Raw genomic sequence first — 12288 nt, 5'->3', positions numbered from 1 at the left:
GAGAGAGAGAGATGTGATTTGTATACAAGCCATATTCCAGGGCTCAATTTCATTCCCAAGCCCTTGAATGTGTTTCCGGCATCTATTCGACGCAAAGGCTATATCAGGACTCTTGCATGAGATTTTCACTCGTTCTTGGCCTGTCTCTAGAAATATGTCATTTACAAGTAGTCCTCCCTGCTTGGCACCGATGTCTTCTCTAAGGACACGAGGTGTGGGTCAAGTTAAATGACACCGTATATTTTCCCTAAGCGGAAAAGACACTTCCTATTGACATGGCAGCTAAAAGAGGGTTCTTCCTCAGTCGTTCCTTGATGTCATTGTCCAGGGGAATTTTCTTTGGGTGTTTGGAATGACATCTTTTCTCTCCAAAACAGATTGTGTTCTGTTTATTCGTGTGAGGTAGTGGCTGAGAAAGCACTTGACCCTGAGGTGCCACACATGTTATCAGATATCCATCAAGACAGAGAAAATTGGGTTCCAAAGTGTGTGGAGTTGCCTTCCTTCCTAAAGTTGCAGTCCCAGATGTGGCCATATCACTGATATTATGCCCATGGAGCCTTGTGTCCAAGCAAACTCTCTGTGCGAAAAGAGGTGTGTGATGGGCCGTATGTGTGACATTCTCACCCTCAAAACTTGAGAGTTCACAGATGGACACCATGAGCTCTTGCTCTGGAGGTATGTCGAAGTTGATGGAAAGCAGGACCACCAGATGGGTGGTCCTCTTGGATGAACAGTATTATCTCCATCTGTAGACTCATAGCCACCACTGACATCAGGCTCCCAAGCTCAATGTGGATTCTAGAGGCTTGGTGTTTGAACATGTGATATCTTCAGGGGATCCGTGGGCAGAATACCTCAAGGGAGTTCCTACATGTGAAAAAAGAATTGTGCTTCATGGACATTTGAAACAAGGCATCCCAGTGCACAAAAAAGGATTCCATGCCCCAATGCTCTCCACCAAGCATGAGGCCCTGGATGTAACCCCTGAAGAAGACATTCCCAATGGGGCATTTTAAGCTCGACACATGTGAATCCATATTTCCATAGCCTAAGCCACAGGGGAGCCCTCCAAACAGACGCATTTTAACCGAGATATAACCGGTCAATTTCAGGTGCCTTTTCCACAGGTGGGTAAGAAAAAGCCCTCCCTCTCATGGAATGCTTATGGTAGGGTGGTGCGAGGGCCAGTGCCAGTGTGTTTGTTGTGTCTACAATCATAAGGAAGGAAAGGTGAGTCGATTTTCTGATCTTCTAGGAGCCCTGTGATTATGCATGCAGTTTGAGGGTATTGAAAGTTCCATCCTGGAAGGGAGTGGGCTCTGTCCGTGACAATCATGAGGCTAGAGAATGAGGAGGTATATTCCATAGATTCTGGTTTGGTTGACCGACATCTTGCACTCTGGGCTATGGTTGGCCAGAATTCTAGCCAAGGACGCTCAGACCATTGTTTGGATGGCCAATCATTGAGACATGAAGACTCATAGACTTCATATTCTATATCCCCTAAGAACGAGTCCAGAGGTCCACAACCGATCAAATCCACAATACCTCATGGACCAGGTAGGGAATGCTGCAGAGAAGCCATTTCTTGGGAGAGCACTCATGTGAACGTTGTTACAAGTGTGTCGCTCTCTGAGTCCAATATGGGACCCTCCAGACCAAAGTACATATGAAGTGGTCAGCGTGTCCATCTGAAGGGCTGAATATGGGAAGTGTTGTGGAAGGGTGACCTTGTTGGGGTGTCTCCACAGAGCACAGGAAATCTTTCTGGACCACTGATTTTATATGTGATCAGACCTAGGATGACAGGGAGAAAAGCCTGGGGGATCACTTGGACCATTCTCTTGGCTACTATATTTCATCCATTTTCACCACAGGTCAACTCCTAACAGGAGGATTCAAGAGAAATTGAAGGGGACAAAGGGGTGTGTGAGAGCGCTAGAGAGAAGTAGGTCAAAGAAGGAGAGAGAGAGGTACAGGAGCTGTGGATTCAAGCAACCATCAATAGCAGGATAATGTCTCTTTGACGTATCCTTGTTTAAGGTGGATATCGCACAAATGGGACAAACCAGCACACTTGTACCAGAGTCTTCTCTCCTTCCTGCCCTGACTCCCAAAATGTGTCCATTACAATCCCTGCTCCATACTGGAAGATAGGTTTGAAAGCCTTGGTACGGTCCCTATATCTTCTCCAATGGCATGGGGTGGAAATCAGGTTAAAAGATATTCCATATTTTCCTTCCGTGGAAAAGCCTCCTCCCATGCAAAGGGATGCTCGTGTGTTGTTCTTCCTCCATCGGGCATTGTTTTCCTGTTCAGGCTCCTTGGGGAGTGGGTCTTTTTCGATCACATATGTTCTTTCCAAATGAGATTGTACACTGTGAATTCCTGGGAAGCAGTTCTTGAACCACCGTGTTGAGCCTGACACACGTTCAGGGGAAGAGCCATCCTTCTGTAGAGAGCAGGTGGGCACAGAGGAGGTGGAGTTGCCTTGCATCTGAGAAGTTCAGGCCCAGTGGTTGCCATGGCAATGGCATGCTGCCCACCAAGCCTTGTGACACCACAGACCCTCTGTGAGAAGAGAGGCGAGGGATGGGCCCAAAGTGGGAAGCTCTCACCGTCCCCCCTCAATTGTTGTATTTGGGCAGCCTGAGCTCATGATCTGGAGGTATGTTGATACTAAATAAAAGGATGATCCTTGGATGTATTGGAGACTTGGATGATAAGTATTCTTTCCAGCATTCTTCTTATGGCCACCATTCTCAACCGGCTCCCGAGTAAATAAATATCCAGGGCTCAGGCTTGTTTTTGGATTATGATATATCTGACAGGGACCAGTGAGCTTATCACTTCCAGTCTTTTCCAAATGGGGAAAAATGCCTCCTAAGTATGACCGGGATGAGAAATCTCATTCCAGAGCTCATAGCATGAAAATAGGCCCCTCTGCCTTCAACCAGGGACGAGGCCCTCAATATCAATCCTGAGGAAATATTGGAATGGGCGGAATTCCCTGCTTCTGAACATGCACGTCAATACATGGAATCACACACTAGCTATCCACAGTAACAAATTTCCCGAGAATGAAGCTGGGATAGGTCTGGTGGGGATTTCCCAGGTTGATCAGAATACGTCCTGTCTACTGGGGTGCTAGATGGAAGTGGGTGACTAGTTCCACTGCTGGTTTTTTTGTGGGGTACAGTATACTCAGGAATTTCAGGAGTCTCTCTTCTTCTCCTCCGTGTGCCTTGTGGTGATGGCTAAATAGTGGTCTGGAGGATTCCCTCTTGGTCGAGAGGGGCCTCTGGCCTGCCAATTGAGGGTCTAGAGGAGGAGGAGGATTGTCCCAAATGGAGACTGGTTTTAGGGGACCGAATCCTTGAACTCTGTCCCATTGTCATTCAGACCCTGCTGAAGGGTGCTCAGACCCCTTCGTAGATGCCAATTCACTGAGACATGGAGAGTCAGAGACTTCATGTCCTAACTCCCCTTAGAAAGAGTCGAGAGATCCACCTCACCAGCAACTTCACAGACCTGATCCCACACGTGGGGTGTGCTGCAGAGAAGTGAATTCTCACTCGGTCCCTTATGTGTAGGTGGTTGAAAAGATGTTGATCTCAGAGTCAAATCTGTGACCATGTAGAACGCACTACAAATGGGATGGTTATCTGTCATTGTGAAGTGCTGACAATGATAAGATAGGGGTACACTTTGTTCGGTTGAAATTCTCCATAGAAACAAAGTAGTTCTTTCATGAAAATGTTTTATATTTGATAGGAGTTTGGAAGACTGATGGAAGAACTTGGTGAAAGAATTTGACTGCTCTCGTGGCTGAGATATGCCAACCTGGACCAGCACAGATCACCTTGGATGAGGAGGATTCGAGAGAATATGAAGGAGGAAGAAGCCGAGAGAGAGAGTGAGAGAGAGAGAAATGAGATTCGGATAAAAGCCACATTCCAGTGCACAATTTCATTCCCAAGCCCTTGTCTGGGTTTCCGGGGAGTATTAGACACAAAGGCTCTATCAAGACACTTGCCTGAGATTTTCAATGGTTATTGGCCTGTCTCTAGAAATATGTCGGTTGCAAGTAGTCCTCCCGGCTTGGCACCCATGTCTTCTCAAAGGAAACGAGGTGTGGGTCACGTTAAATGACACTCTCTATTTTCCCTAAGCGGAAAAGACCCTTCCTATTGAAATGGCAACTCATAGGGTGTTCTTCCTCAGTCGTTCCTTGATTTCAGTATCCATGGTACTTTGCTTTGGGTGTTTGGAATGACTTCTTTCTCTCCAAAAGAGATTCTGTCCTGTGTATTCGTGTGAGGCAGTGACTGAGAAAGCACTTGAGTCTGAAGTGCTACAAATGTTATCCGAGATCCATCATGATAGAGAAAATTGGGTTCCCCAGTGTGTGGAGTTGCATTCCTTCAGAAAGTTGTAGTCCAAGATATGGCCATAGCACTGATATTATGCCCATGGAGCCTTGTGAACAAGCAACCTCTCTGTGAGAAAGAGGTGTGTGATGGGCCATATGTGGGACATTCTCACCATCAAAACTTGAGAGTTCAATGATGGACACCATGAGCTCTTGCTCTGGAGGTATGTCGAAGTTGATGGAAAGGCGGATCCATCAGATGGGTGGTCCTCTTGGATGAACACTATTATCTCCATCTGTAGACTCAGAGCCACCACTCTCATCAGGCTCCCAAGCTCAATGTGGATTCTAGAGGCTTGGTGTTTGAACATGTGATATCTACAGGGGATCAGTGGGCACAATACCTCAAGGGAGTTCCTAAAAGTTTAGAAAGAATTGTGCTTCAGGCCATTTGAAACAAGACATCCTGGTGCACAAACAACGAAACCATGCCCCAATGCTCCCCACCAAGCACGAGGCCCTGGATGTAACCACTGAAGAAGACATTCCCAATTCGGAATTTTCCGCTCAACACTTCTGAATATATTTTTCCTTAACCTAAGCCACAGGGGAGCCCTCCATCAGAAACATTTTAACCGAGATGTAACCGGTCTATTTCAGGTGCCTTTTCCACAGGTGAATAAGAACAAGCCCTCCCTCTCTTTGAGGGCTTACTGGTAGGGTGGTGCATGGGGCCAGTGCCAGTGTGTTTGTTGCGTCTACAATCATAAGGAAGGAAAGGTGGGTCGACTGTCTGATCTTCCAGGAGCCCTGTGATGATGCCTGCAATTTGAGGGTATTGAAAGTTCCCTCCTGGAAGGGAGTGGGCTCTGTCTCTGACACTCCTGAGGCTAGAGAATGAGGAGGTCTATTCCATAGAGACTGGTGTTGGTTGACAGACATCTTGCACTCTGGGCTATGGTTGGCCAGCCCACTGGCCAAGGATGAGCAGACCATTGTTTGGATGCCAAATCATTGAGACATGAAGACTCATAGACTTCATATTCTATATCACCTAAGAACGATTCCAGAGATCTACACCTGAGCAAATCCACAATACCTCATGGTCCAGGTAGGGAATGCTGCAGAGAAGCCATTTTTGGGAGAGCACTGATGTGAACGTTGTTTCAAGTGTGTTGCTCGCTGAGTCCAATATGGGACCCTCCAGACCGAAGTACATATGAAGCGGTCAGCGTGTCCACAGGAAGGGCTGAATATGGGAAGTGTTGTGGAAGGATGACCTAGTTGGGGTGTCTCCACACAGCACAGGAAGTCCTTCTGGACCACTGATTTTATATGTGATCAGACCTAGGATGACAGGGAGAAAAGGCTGGGGGATCACTTGGACCATTCTCTTGGCTAATATATTTCATCCATTTTCACCACAGTTCAACTAGTAGCAGGAGGATTCAAGAGAAATGGAATGGGGGTGGAGGGGTGACTGAGAGAGCTAGAGAGAAGGAGATGAAAAAAAGGAGAGAGAAATGTAAAGGAGCTGTGGATTCAAGCAACTGTCAATAGCAGGATAATTTCTCCAAGGAAATGTCTTGGTTTAAGTTGGGTATCCCACAAATGGGACAAACCAGCACACTTGTACCAGAGTCTTCTCTCCTTCCTGGCCTGACTTCCAAAATGTGTCCATTACAATCCCTGCTCCATACTGGAAGATAGGTTTGAAAGCCTTGGTATGGTCCCTATATCTTCTCCAATGGCATGGGGTGGAAATCAGGTTAAGAGATAGTCCAGAGGTTCCTTCCGTGGAAAAGCCTCCTCCCATGGAAAGAGATGCTCGGGTGTTGTTCTTCTTCCATCGGCCATTGATTTCCTGTTCAAGCTCCCTGGGGATTGGGTCTTTTTCGTCCCATATTTTCTTTCCAAGTGAGATTGTAGAGTGTATTCCTGGGAAGCACTTCTTGAACCACCGTGTTGAGCCTGACACACGTTCAGGGGAAGAGCCATCCTTCTGTAGAGAGCAGGTGGGCACAGAGGAGGTGGAGTTGCCTTGCATCTGAGAAGTTCAGGCCCAATGGTGGCCATGGCAATGGCATGCTGCCCACCAAGCATTGTGACACCACAGACCCTCTGTGAGAAGAGAGTCGAGTGATGGGCCCAAAGTGGGAAGCTCTCACCGTCATCCCTCAATTGTTGTACATCAGGCAGCCTGAGCACATGATCTGGAGGTATGTTGATACTAAATTAAAGGATGATCCATTGGATGTATTGGACTCTTGGATGATAAGTATTCTTTCCAGCATTCTTCTCATGAACACCATTCTCATCAGGCTCCTGAGTAAATAAATATCCACTGCTCAGGCTTGCTTTTGGATTATAACCTATCTGAAAGGGACCAGTGAGCTTATCCCTTCCAGTCTTTGCCAACAGGGGAAAAAAGACTCCTAATTATGACCGGGATGATAAATCTCATTCCAGAGCTCAAACCTTGTCAGTAGGACCCTCTGCCTTCAACCAAGGACGAGGCCCTAAATATCAATCCTGAGGTCATATTTAAATGGGGGAGAGGACAATTCCCTGCTTTGGAACGTACACGTCAATAGATGAAATCACACACTAGCTATCCACAATAACATATTTCCCGAGAATGAAGCTGGGATAAGTTTGGTGGGGTTTTCACAGGTTGATAAGAATACGTCCTGTCTACTGGGGTGTTGGATGGAAGTGGGGTGACTAGTTCCACGGCTGGCTTGTTTGTGGTGTACAAAATTGTCAGGAATTTAAAGAGTCTCTTCTTCTCTGCCGTGAGTCCTGTGGTGATGGGTACATTTGCAGGTATTGAGCTTTCCCTCTTGGAGGAGAGGGGCCTCCGGCCTGCCAATTGAGGGTCTAGAGGAGGAGGAGGATTGTCCCAAATGGAGACTGGTTTTAGGGGACCGAATCCTTGAACTCTGTCGCATTGTCATTCAGACCCTGCTGAAGGGTGCTCAGACCCCTTCTTAGATGCCAATTCACTGAGACATGGAGAGTCAGAGACTTCATGTCCTAACTCCCCTTAGAATGAGTCGAGAGATCCACCTCACCAGCAACTTCGAAAACCTGATCCCACACGAGGGGTGTGCTGCAGAGAAGTGAATTCTCACTCGGTCCCTTATGTGTAGGTGGTTGAAAAGTTGTTGATCTCTGAATCAAATATGTATGACCATGTAGAACGCAGTATAAATGGGATTGTTATCTGTCAGTGTGAAGGGCTGAAAAAGGTAAGATAGAGGTACACTGTGTAAGGTGGAGTATCTCCATACAAACAGAGGAGTTATTTCAGGAAAAATGCTTTCATATTTGAAAGGAGTTTGGAAGACTGATGGAAAACCTTGGTGAAAGAATTTGACGGCTTTCATGGCTGAGATATGGCAACATGGACCAGCACAGGTAACTTTGGATGAGGAGGATTCGAGGGAATGTGAAGGAGGAAGAAACCAAGAGACAGACTGAGAAAGAGAGAGAGAGAGATGTGATTTGTATACAAGCCATATTCCAGGGCTCAATTTCATTCCCAAGCCCTTGAATGTGTTTCCGGCATCTATTCGACGCAAAGGCTATATCAGGACTCTTGCATGAGATTTTCACTCGTTCTTGGCCTGTCTCTAGAAATATGTCATTTACAAGTAGTCCTCCCTGCTTGGCACCGATGTCTTCTCTAAGGACACGAGGTGTGGGTCAAGTTAAATGACACCGTATATTTTCCCTAAGCGGAAAAGACACTTCCTATTGACATGGCAGCTAAAAGAGGGTTCTTCCTCAGTCGTTCCTTGATGTCATTGTCCAGGGGAATTTTCTTTGGGTGTTTGGAATGACATCTTTTCTCTCCAAAACAGATTGTGTTCTGTTTATTCGTGTGAGGTAGTGGCTGAGAAAGCACTTGACCCTGAGGTGCCACACATGTTATCAGATATCCATCAAGACAGAGAAAATTGGGTTCCAAAGTGTGTGGAGTTGCCTTCCTTCCTAAAGTTGCAGTCCCAGATGTGGCCATATCACTGATATTATGCCCATGGAGCCTTGTGTCCAAGCAAACTCTCTGTGCGAAAAGAGGTGTGTGATGGGCCGTATGTGTGACATTCTCACCCTCAAAACTTGAGAGTTCACAGATGGACACCATGAGCTCTTGCTCTGGAGGTATGTCGAAGTTGATGGAAAGCAGGACCACCAGATGGGTGGTCCTCTTGGATGAACAGTATTATCTCCATCTGTAGACTCATAGCCACCACTGACATCAGGCTCCCAAGCTCAATGTGGATTCTAGAGGCTTGGTGTTTGAACATGTGATATCTTCAGGGGATCCGTGGGCAGAATACCTCAAGGGAGTTCCTACATGTGAAAAAAGAATTGTGCTTCATGGACATTTGAAACAAGGCATCCCAGTGCACAAAAAAGGATTCCATGCCCCAATGCTCTCCACCAAGCATGAGGCCCTGGATGTAACCCCTGAAGAAGACATTCCCAATGGGGCATTTTAAGCTCGACACATGTGAATCCATATTTCCATAGCCTAAGCCACAGGGGAGCCCTCCAAACAGACGCATTTTAACCGAGATATAACCGGTCAATTTCAGGTGCCTTTTCCACAGGTGGGTAAGAAAAAGCCCTCCCTCTCATGGAATGCTTATGGTAGGGTGGTGCGAGGGCCAGTGCCAGTGTGTTTGTTGTGTCTACAATCATAAGGAAGGAAAGGTGGGTCGATTTTCTGATCTTCTAGGAGCCCTGTGATTATGCATGCAGTTTGAGGGTATTGAAAGTTCCATCCTGGAAGGGAGTGGGCTCTGTCCGTGACAATCATGAGGCTAGAGAATGAGGAGGTATATTCCATAGATTCTGGTTTGGTTGACCGACATCTTGCACTCTGGGCTATGGTTGGCCAGAATTCTAGCCAAGGACGCTCAGACCATTGTTTGGATGGCCAATCATTGAGACATGAAGACTCATAGACTTCATATTCTATATCCCCTAAGAACGAGTCCAGAGGTCCACAACCGATCAAATCCACAATACCTCATGGACCAGGTAGGGAATGCTGCAGAGAAGCCATTTCTTGGGAGAGCACTCATGTGAACGTTGTTACAAGTGTGTCGCTCTCTGAGTCCAATATGGGACCCTCCAGACCAAAGTACATATGAAGTGGTCAGCGTGTCCATCTGAAGGGCTGAATATGGGAAGTGTTGTGGAAGGGTGACCTTGTTGGGGTGTCTCCACAGAGCACAGGAAATCTTTCTGGACCACTGATTTTATATGTGATCAGACCTAGGATGACAGGGAGAAAAGCCTGGGGGATCACTTGGACCATTCTCTTGGCTACTATATTTCATCCATTTTCACCACAGGTCAACTCCTAACAGGAGGATTCAAGAGAAATTGAAGGGGGCAAAGGGGTGTGTGAGAGCGCTAGAGAGAAGTAGGTCAAAGAAGGAGAGAGAGAGGTACAGGAGCTGTGGATTCAAGCAACCATCAATAGCAGGATAATGTCTCTTTGACGTATCCTTGTTTAAGGTGGATATCGCACAAATGGGACAAACCAGCACACTTGTACCAGAGTCTTCTCTCCTTCCTGCCCTGACTCCCAAAATGTGTCCATTACAATCCCTGCTCCATACTGGAAGATAGGTTTGAAAGCCTTGGTACGGTCCCTATATCTTCTCCAATGGCATGGGGTGGAAATCAGGTTAAAAGATATTCCATATTTTCCTTCCGTGGAAAAGCCTCCTCCCATGCAAAGGGATGCTCGTGTGTTGTTCTTCCTCCATCAGCCATTGTTTTCATGTTCAGGCTCCTTTGCTCAATGGGTCTTTTTCTTTTCTTTTTTTTATTTTCCCACTGTTCAGGTAGGAGATCAGGTTATCCTTATATGTACACATTATAATTACATTTTCCCCCACCCTTTCTTCTGCTGCAACATGAGTATCTAGACGTAGTTCTCAATGCTGTTCAGCAGGATCTCCTTGCATATCTATTCAATGTTTTGTCTGATAACCCCAAGCTCCCGATCCCTCCCACACCCTCACCCTCACATCAGGCAACCACAAGTCTCTTCTCCAAGTCCATGATTTTCTTTTCTGAGGAGATGTTCATTTGTGCTAGATATCAGATTCCAGCTATAAGTGATATCATATTGTATTTGTCTTTGTCTTTCTGGCTCATGTCACTCAGGATGAGATTCTCTAGTTCCATCCATGTTGCTGCAAATGGCATGATGTCATCCTTTTTATGGCTGAGTAGTATTTCATTGTGTATATATACCAACTCTTCCGAATCCAATCCTCTGTCGATGGACATTTGGGTTGTTTCCATGTCCTGGCTATTGTGAAAAGTGCTGCAATGAACATGCGGGTGCATGTGTCTCTTTTAAGTAGAGTTTTGTCCGGATAGATGCCCAAGAGTGGGATTGCTGGGTTATATGGAAGTTCAATATATAGATTTCTAAGGTATCTCCAAACTGTTCTCCATAGTGGCTGTACCAGTTGACATACCCACCAGCAGTGCAGGAGGGTTCCCTTTTCTCCACAGCCCCTCCAGCCCTTGTTATTTGTGGATTTATTACTGATGGCCATTCTGACTGGGGTGAGGTAGTATCTCAGGGTAGTTTTGATTTGCATTTCTCTTATAATCAGCAATGTTGAGCATTTTTTCATGTGTTTGTTGGCCATCTGTATATCTTCTTTGGAGAAATGTCTATTCAGGTCTTTGCCCATTTTTCCATTGATTGATTGGTTTTTTTGCTCTTGAATTGTATACGTTGCTTATATATTCTAGAGAGAAGCCCTTGTCCGTTGCCTCATTTGAAATGATTTTCTCCCATTCTGTAAGTTGTCTATATGTTATCTTTTGGGTTTCATGTTCTGTGCAAATTTTTTCAGTTTGATGTTGTCCCATGGGTTTATTTTGCTCTAATGTCTATTGTTTGGGAGACGGACCTGTGAAAATATTCATGAGGTTGATGTCAGAGAGTGTTTTGCCTATGTTTTCTTCTAGGAATTTGATGGTGTCCTGTGGTATATTTAAGTCTTTCAGGCATTTGGAGTTTCCTTTTGTGCATGGTGTGAGGGTGTGTTCTCGTTTCCTTGCTTTGCATGCAGCTGTCCAGGTTTCCCAGCAATGCTTGCTGAATAGACTTTCTTGTTCCCATTTGATGTTCTTGCCTCCCTTGTCCAGGATGAATTGACCCTAGATGTCAGGGTTTCTTTCCGGATTCTCTCTTCTGTTCCATTGGTCTCTCTGTCTGTTTTGGTACCAGTACCACACTGTTTTGATGACTGTGGCTTTGAAGTATTTCTTGAAGTCTGGGAGCGTTATGCCTCCTGCTTAGTTTTTGTTTCTCAGGATTGCTTTGGCGATTCTGGGTCTTTTGTTGCTCCATATAAATGTTTGGATTGTTCGTTCTAGTTCTGTGAAAAATGTCCTGGGTAATTTGAAAGGGATTGCATTGAATCTGAAGATGGCTTTGGGTAGGATGGCCATTTTCACAATATGGATTTTCCCAATCCAGGAACATGGACTATCTTTCCATTTCTTTACATCTTCTTTGATTTCTTTGATTAAAGTTGTATTGTTCTCGGCATATAGGTCCTTTACCTCCTTGGTCGGGTGTATTCCGACGTATTTGATATTGTGAGGTGCAATTTTAAAAGGTATCGTATTTTTGTATTCCTTTTCTAATGTTTCATTGCTGGTGTACAGAAACGCCACTGACTTCTGAATGTCAATCTTATACCCTGCTACTTTGCTGAATTTATTAATCAGTTCAAGGAGTTTTGGGATTGAGTCCTTAGGGTTTTCTAGGTATAGCATCATGTCATTTGCATAGAGTGACAGTTTGATATCTTCTCTTCCTATATGGATGCCTTTGATTTCTTTTGTTTGTCTAATTGCTG

This window comes from Sus scrofa, chromosome Y (assembly GCF_054392235.1).
Source record: "Sus scrofa isolate SSC_HxYL_T2T_F1_AM1 chromosome Y, Sscrofa_HxYL_maternal_Yorkshire_Landrace_v2.0, whole genome shotgun sequence".
Lineage (NCBI taxonomy): Eukaryota > Metazoa > Chordata > Mammalia > Artiodactyla > Suidae > Sus > Sus scrofa.
Note: the sequence above shows the minus strand (reverse complement) of the source record.